This window comes from Ambystoma mexicanum, chromosome 6q, assembly GCF_040938575.1.
Source record: "Ambystoma mexicanum isolate Mex_15411 chromosome 6q, UKY_AmexF1_1, whole genome shotgun sequence".
NCBI lineage: Eukaryota > Metazoa > Chordata > Amphibia > Caudata > Ambystomatidae > Ambystoma > Ambystoma mexicanum.
Genome location: NC_090937.1, coordinates 40,066,880 through 40,073,985, shown reverse-complemented (window position 1 = coordinate 40,073,985; position 7,106 = coordinate 40,066,880).

Genomic DNA, 7,106 nt, shown 5'->3' with positions numbered 1-7,106 from the left:
GTGCTGATAGGACAAATGGATGTGGGAGTGCTTTGGGTTAGCTGTGGGAGGAGAGAGCTTCATCATCCCACTTTTACAGATGGGCTTGGTCATGTTTTTTTACCTCAAATTCTCTCAACATGGCAAGTACCCTTAATTTCCATATCTTGACAAGTATGAATACATTTATAGGACTATATTTTAAGATGAATCAGATAAGACTAGTATGGACACTGCACACCCTTCCTGTGCAGAGATACAGTTTTTCTTCATTTACTCAGGAACCATATCAGTGAACAATATGCCACTTTACGGGCATCATATTACTTATTATTGGCATGCTTTTGCTGGAGATCACAATTGCTGCAGAGCAGACCTGACTTTATCTGGCCTTCACCGCATTTCTGATCTTGAAAGTATTACTGCTTGTGTTTTCAAGGAAAGGCACTGATGGATTAAGACAAGCAGGCCTGAATCTCCAGGGAAACAGAGGGAGGTCCTGGAGCTTTAATTTCTCATCCAAAGAAATGCCCTGCAGCACATGGCCATTCAAACTCACCCACAATTGCTTTAAATAACATCTGATACGGCACACAATTTAACAATATATGTATATTATTTCTGAATGGTACATGTACATGAGAAAACCATGCCCAAGCTTGAAAGTCTGGTGGGCATTTGGGTGAGCATATTATTAATCTAGATGAGGGGAAAATGAAATGACCTTATTTTCTTTAATTTACATGTAAAATGCTCTGTTTTACTGCAGCTACTTGAAGCCCAATTCTGGCACCCCAGTGAAGATACTGTGCACTGCTGTTTTGTATGTGTGGGTGCAGCGATCCATGGTTTTGTCAAAACATCATTGCTTCGTGTCTTTCTTTCCTTTCATGAAATGCATTGTGCAGATCTCCGCATTTTAAAATTGAGGCCCACTTTCTTTCCTTTTGATTAAGGTTCACTAGGCCTTATGTCCAATCTTATTTCTGTCCTGGCTTTGTATTTTGGTGAGCCCTCATAACTGACTCTAGTCTCTGTATTTCTGTCATCCAGGGGCTATATTTCACCCCACAACGAGTGCTACCTCATCAGCTTTATCCTTCTCTCCTTTCCATCTCTTAATTTCCCTTTCTATCTTTGTCGATATATTCAATGGCTTACTCTTTTCCTCTTTGTCTTGCATGATCTTACAGATCATTCTTTTCTCTTATTCTCCTCTGGACTATCATCGCTGCTATAAGCGGGCAGTTCGTATATCAGATTACTATACCTTGTCGCTGCTTTCAACTCCTTTAAAGGATACAACCCCATTTCTTCCATGCTATCGCCTTTTACTTCACATGAGGTAAGGGGAGCTGAGGGCTCAACACCTTCCTCCTTCTGCTGACTAAGCATCCACTCCTCAGGTGGTGGATCCTCTTTCTCTTCCTGGTACATTTTCCAGAGCTCTAAAATAGGTAGCCTTTTCTCTAATTTCTTCCCCGTGTACGCAGCATGCAAGTATGTGGTCATGTGTTGCAATACCGCTTTTGACAGTGATCCCCCTTGTAGCAATGGCATGAACATCTTGTCCGCCGTGCCTTTTACACATTCCGCACTATACTGTTTGAGCTTGAGCATGTGCTTTGGCAGTGTCTTACATAAGTGCATAAGAGGAGTGTCTCCCATGATGACAAGTCTCAATTGACTGTCAATACTTACAAGACTTTATAAAGCAACCTGTGGACTTTTGTGTTAATCACCACTTTTTTCTGATGCCGTAAAACAACATATATGAGCACACACCAACAATCGGTGCTCAAGCCTGTAATTTTTCAATAAGCTTACCTCTACGTCTGGATTGGTACCAACCTCTTCACTAGGTAGTTACTATAGCTCCTCAAGTCTTTTCTCAATGACTTCACAACTTCTATAATTCTTCGACATCTCTACTCAACAAACAACACAAAAACTTAGTCGATTTTATACTTTAATAAAAAGACAGTGAGCACACTTTTTCTTTTCTCTCGCGTTTTCTTAATACCCTGTACAGGGTTTGAGACGTCACCTTACACAAACCTGTTTGTGCATTATATTTTTCGGCTCTGCCATCGTTGGGATTTGAGACACCTCCTTCTGAAACTCTCTTGAGTTTAGGACTCTAGCGCTATCTCTTCTTCACACAATATTTCCTGTTACTCAAAAATTATCACAATCCCATCCCCTTCATTTGCCATTCCCCTTAGTCTACTGACCATTCATTCGTTAATCGACTCAAGGCTTTCGGTATCGTCTCCTCCTCCAACTGAACACTTCGCCTTCCATACGCAGAGTGCCCCTGGAAACCCGGTAGGGATTTCATCAAAGGGGGACTTGCCCACCGTCTCGCTTCGTCTTGCAAGTTTATTTCTATTCGGCCGCTCTCCACAGGAATCCCTGCGACTTTCCGTCTAATGGCAGAGGATGCCTGGTTGTCCGAACTTCAGGAGCAGGACTAGTGGGGATCTTTTTGGACCATCCTCTGCTACCATGTGAGCTTAGAGCCATTTTGGCAACACACATGCAATGGATGGGATGCAGAATAACTCGGACACAAATAATCAAACCAACTCAGGAAGATGGCAAGGTTTTTCTTTTTCATTATCAATTGTCTAAAACAGGGAGTTAAAACGTAAATCAACAGACATTCACTCGAGCTCTCCTACATTTCCTGAAAAATCACAGTTATATAGTTAAAATACATCATATGTGATGTCATACTACATGGAAAATATGAGAAACCTACAAGGAATTGTGATACCCTTAAGGGGAACATCAAAGTATACTTTCTATAAGGGGTTGGGTTGTGATTGGGTCTCAACTGTCAGGTGGACATTGTGTGCCTACCTCTAGTGCAAGCCATCTTCAACATTATTAAGTACACAGTAAATCATTGGCTCTCAAACTATAATGCCCTTCATTAGATGGCCCTTTACAATTGGTTGGCATGCGTGTGCAATGTCTGAAAAATTCTGTTCACTTAGCAGCACATACACTCATACCCAGGGGCCAGGAGGTGTACTCGACTTTACCTCCCCACACAATTAGCCCAACGTCTCTCATCACCCAATGCTTTCTGCCATGAAGATAGTCTTTGAACTTGACCTTGCAATCTATACTTGCATGTGAGAATATAAGGGAGTTCGGGCATGCACTATCACTTGTTCTAGAACTCCAAGCCCAACTATATTCCCATCCTTGGTTCACGTGATAGGAGACCACAATTTGGTACATTTTGCAGTAATTAAATGTCTAAAACCTGGCACACTTGGTGTTCTTTCTTCGCACTTTAACAAGGGATGATTCATCTTTTCAGGTTCACTGCCTTGAGAATAGATAACCTGCCTTTTCTTGCTTCAACTTTGATACCAGGCCAGACAGCTTCACTATTCAATTCCACAATCTCAGCAAATTCTTGTTGCAACACAATTCTCGGTCGATCTTTTCCATGGATCCGAACTTACTAAATTCATGAAGCCGATGTCCATCTTCTATACAATGGCAGCTTCGCCTGCAGTCTATTCACTACATATAGCCAGCTTCCATGATCACTTAGTCTACTTTACTGCATCTGTACAGTTGTTGAACGGCTTGCATTTTCTGCAGTGCTCCACACACGTGCACACTTCTCTTCACAAATGAAAGTTTGCTTGATTCTTTACTTCGTCATCAGTTTCTATAAGGCCTATACATCTTCTTCAGCCAGTGTTCTTAGGGTGTCAGGCCAGTGGTCGAAGTGTACAAAAAGAAGTAGTGGAACTATGTTCCCTGCTGGCCTGCCCCTGCTCCAATCTAAACCCCCAAACAAACACACCTGCTATTTAAGGGACTGTTCAGTGCAAGCTTCAACTTCTTCCTACGCTTTTATTTTAGAACAAAACCATTCCAGAATGGTTTCTTTTTAAAAATAAAAGTATATGAACAGAGAAACTTAAAAATGAAAAGTATAGGAGCACCGCCCCCGACCGCTCCCACCCACTGTGTCATGCTCATCTTTTGTGACATCACCAACTCCCTCCCTTGCTCTCTTTCATATCCCTTGAGGGATTTCTTCCATAAAATTGTCATCTCTTCGGGAACACATTTGATAGGGCTTTCTCAGTGGGTACCTTTTTTCAAATCTTCTCTGTGGTATGGTCACAACTGCTGGTGTCAGACATGGCACGATCTCAGGCTCCCAACATACCGGAACTAGGGGGCGGAACCTCCTACAGAGGCATTCAGCTGCTCCTCTACATAATTCTATTTCCATATCTGCTGGCAAAACACTTTAATATGTATGTTTTCAAGATCAGCAGATCACATCCTCATGTTATCCAAGTCAATAGCCCTGATGGACTTATCGCAAGGTCAGTCAAACTGTTGGCGTGGTCCCTTTATCAGTAACCCTAGTGGGGTGGACTCTTATTCAGTAACCTTCATGCTTGGGCTTCCTAGGCCTATAAATGAGATTACATATTTTCGGGGCAAGTAGCTCTGGTGTATTGCTGTCAGGACAACAATTGGTATATTTAATGAATCAGTAAATCTGATGCCCATGTTCTTGGGGCCAGTATTCTGCAGTCAATTGATCATGACAAGTAACCTAGCCAATTAATTACTCTGATGCTCTTTTCTCTGGGTTAGAAACGTAGATGACCTTCTTCTGTGGGGCCATTAACACTACTGATCCATGTTCATCACGTTCATGGGACTAGAACATCAGTGGGCATGTTTCCTGGTTCAGTAACTTATGGTTTGTTACCTTATTTAAAGGACGTGTCTTCAATTAACCTGTTTGCGTGATGTACCGGCCAGTAATCATGATGGTTGTGTCAGGGGTAATCATTTTGAAAAACATGTTTTCTAGCCATAGCAATGTTATACGGAACACGTATTTTGTTGATGGGCACCTCACTTCTCCTTAGGCCATGGAAATCGTTATTAACCTCATCTCAACCAATCAGAATGTTCAGAGTGCAGTTAATAACTACTGGTATTGACGGCATTCTGAACATTCAGGCATCAGAAGCAGACAGGGAAAGAATAAAGCAATTTCCAGGAAATGTTATCCAGTGCACTAAGCCCGTAAGCATCAAGGCGCTGATTACATCATTGTAGGAAGAAGTCTGAAGAAGCTTACAAAGGAACCTGGGATAAGTGCAGGGTACATATATACACTCATGAAGATGTGTGCGGAGGAGATGAAGGATAGCCACCTGCCTCTATCTATAAGGCTAGACAAAGCACATATTACACTAACTGGAAAGTTGCATGTTATAATGTGGCAGGCGCATGTTGCATCTTGGCAAGGGGCATATTGTGTGGCAAAGTGTCTGAACACATTTATGATGTGCATCGTTCGAGGATAATGTGTGTGCCCTATTTCAGTGGCACAATTGCATTGATGTTTTTGACAGAGACATTCCGATGCAAATATTTCTTGCCACATGAAATCTGCTCCCTGCCCACGAGAAGGGGAGGCCCCAGGTGCAGGGGAACAGGTGTTTGTGAATCAGGGATGGCACCTTTCATGTGTGCACTGTTTACATAGACCCGAATTTGTCAGCACAAAGAAATGTGCCCGGCCACACATGAAAGCACAAGAAAGCGCATCCCTTTGTGAATCCGGGATGATGTGCACATGCATGTGGTGGCATGCCCACGCCCTGACTACAGTGCTACACATCTGTGAGCACAAAGCAATTTGAACTGGCAAATTCCATGTAGGTAATTGTTAGGCAATGTTTGAATGCAGTACTCTCTAGGAACACTACAAACAACCATGACTACAGGTATAGGCAACCCAACCTTTGGTATAAGCTTGTACTACACAGTTTTGGTAGCGTGTTGAGCAGCCAGGCTTATCTCAAGAGGGGAAATGTGAGCTGTAGTGGAGTTACACAAAGATTCACAGTTACAGGTATTCCAATAAACTCTTATACTCACGGTTTCTTGCATAAACAATTATTAATGTATTTATCAATGAGTTATAAAGCCTTCTTTAGAAGAGAGCAATATGCTAGTAACACACAAATACACTTCAATACTGTACACTCTTAGTTACTAAATCAGTAAAGACCCTTTTGGGATGGCCCACAGACACAACTTCACCCAGAGGTGACTTCAATAACAAGGGTGCTGGGGACATTAATATCTTACTGTTGGCATTGAGAATACTTTTAGAAGTTGGTAAAAGGCAAAGGTTACTAGAACACAAGAGACTACAACTATTCTTAAGCAGGCAAATACTTTTGGATCCTCCAAGAAGACTCATACAATTCAATAGGCTAAGCCAAAGTCAATGGGCAAAAGTCTTGTATAGGATGAAGCACTTCTGGTAAGTAAAGGGAAACGTTTTTGCACGGGTTCTTGGGAGTTATTGATGAAAAGAAGAATCAAATGTAGGGCCACAAGCTGATTAGGCTTGTGAGATGTAGACGTTTCAAAGCAACTCTACAGTAAGATGTAAGTTCTCTTTAGCTTGTTTTACAGTACCTTGCAATGAAGAAAAGATGCAGCTGATGACTTCTGTTCCTGTGCAGCTCTGCCAATCTCACTGTTCCTGGGCCTCAGTCGTGGGGACAAGATGGAGGACATTGGGGGACCCCTGAAATGAACTGGGACTGTCAGAACTTGCAATCGGCGAACTTCACTTTCAGTGGCTGTTTCGTGTTTTAGCTCCTCGCATCCACCGCAAATAGCAACACTGCGGTTCCTGGCTGTGAGGTGGACTTTCCTTGCTTCTGGGGTCCCGCACTCTGTTGAGGGGGCTCAGGCTTGTAGCCACAAACACAGCCCGCGGTAAAGACATACCATGGTAGTTCAAACTAAACCACTGCCACCAGCCATTCAGTGAAGAAAGGGTAACATAAAAATGTTACATGAGAAGCTAGACAAAGGGGATACTAAGTAACCCCTCCAGCACCCTATTGTAAGATAGGGTGTGCTGGGTCTAGGAAGTTACAATGCTAAGTAAAGTCAATTTCACTTTACTGCTCTGGGAAACAGTAGTTTATCCCAGAGAAGGTAGTTTAACCTTTGGGAAATCTGGAAGACTTCCCTGTGCCGCTGCACTGAAGGTGCTTTGTGACACCATGTAAAAGATGATGCCTATGGAGTTTGGCAGA